Source organism: Corvus brachyrhynchos, unplaced genomic scaffold (genome assembly GCF_000691975.1).
Source record: "Corvus brachyrhynchos isolate BGI_N302 unplaced genomic scaffold, ASM69197v1 scaffold627, whole genome shotgun sequence".
NCBI classification, from domain to species: Eukaryota; Metazoa; Chordata; class Aves; order Passeriformes; family Corvidae; genus Corvus; species Corvus brachyrhynchos.
Window position 1 is genome coordinate 28,157 of NW_008239060.1, and position 1,507 is coordinate 29,663.

Consider the following 1,507-nt stretch of genomic DNA (forward strand, 5'->3'; position numbering starts at 1 on the left):
GTAGCGGCCCAGGTTAGCTGGGAGGGGTGGGACAGGTGAGGGGAGGGCTCAGGTAACTGCCCAGGTGAGCTGGGGGGGGTGGGACAGGTGAGGGGAGGGCTCAGGTGTGCACAGGGGTTACCTGGGAGGAGAGGGACAGGTGAGGGGAGGGCTCAGGTAACGGCCCAGGTTAGCTGGGGGGGGTGGGACAGGTGAGGGGAGGGCTCAGGTGTGCACAGGGGTTACCTGGGAGGAGTGGGACAGGTGAGGGGAGGGCTCAGGTAACGGCCCAGGTTAGCTGGGGGGGGTGGGACAGGTGAGGGGAGGGCTCAGGTGTGCACAGGGGTTACCTGGGAGGAGTGGGACAGGTGAGGGGAGGGCTCAGGTAACGGCCCAGGTTAGCTGGGGGGGGTGGGACAGGTGAGGGGAGGGCTCAGGTGTGCACAGGGGTTACCTGGGAGGAGTGGGACAGGTGAGGGGAGGGCTCAGGTAACGGCCCAGGTTAGCTGGGGGGGGTGGGACAGGTGAGGGGAGGGCTCAGGTGTGCACAGGGGTTACCTGGGAGGAGTGGGACAGGTGAGGGGAGGGCTCAGGTAACGGCCCAGGTTAGCTGGGGGGGGTGGGACAGGTGAGGGGAGGGCTCAGGTGTGCACAGGGGTTACCTGGGAGGAGTGGGACAGGTGAGGGGAGGGCTCAGGTAACGGCCCAGGTTAGCTGGGGGGGGTGGGACAGGTGAGGGGAGGGCTCAGGTGTGCACAGGGGTTACCTGGGAGGAGTGGGACAGGTGAGGGGAGGGCTCAGGTAACGGCCCAGGTTAGCTGGGGGGGGTGGGACAGGTGAGGGGAGGGCTCAGGTGTGCACAGGGGTTACCTGGGAGGAGTGGGACAGGTGAGGGGAGGGCTCAGGTAACGGCCCAGGTTAGCTGGGGGGGGTGGGACAGGTGAGGGGAGGGCTCAGGTGTGCACAGGGGTTACCTGGGAGGAGTGGGACAGGTGAGGGGAGGGCTCAGGTAACGGCCCAGGTTAGCTGGGGGGGGTGGGACAGGTGAGGGGAGGGCTCAGGTGTGCACAGGGGTTACCTGGGAGGAGTGGGACAGGTGAGGGGAGGGCTCAGGTAACGGCCCAGGTTAGCTGGGGGGGGTGGGACAGGTGAGGGGAGGGCTCAGGTGTGCACAGGGGTTACCTGGGAGTGGAACGGGACAGGTGCCGCAGGTACCGCCAGGTGTCCCCCAGGGGCTTCCCAGGTAACCCCAGGTACCCCCAGGTGCATCCAAGGTACCCCCAGGTGTCCCCCAGGGACTTCCCAGGTAACCCCAGGTACCCCCAGGTGCATCGCAGGTACCCCCAGGTAATGCCCAGGTAACCCCAGGTACTGCCAGGTGTCCCACAGGGGTGCCCTCCAGGTGCCCCCAGGTATTGCCCAGGTAACGCCCAGGTGCCCCCAGGTGCATCCCAGGTACCGCCAGGTGTCCCACAGGGGTGCCCTCCAGGTGCCCCCAGGTACCCCCAGGTACCGCCAGGTGTGCTCT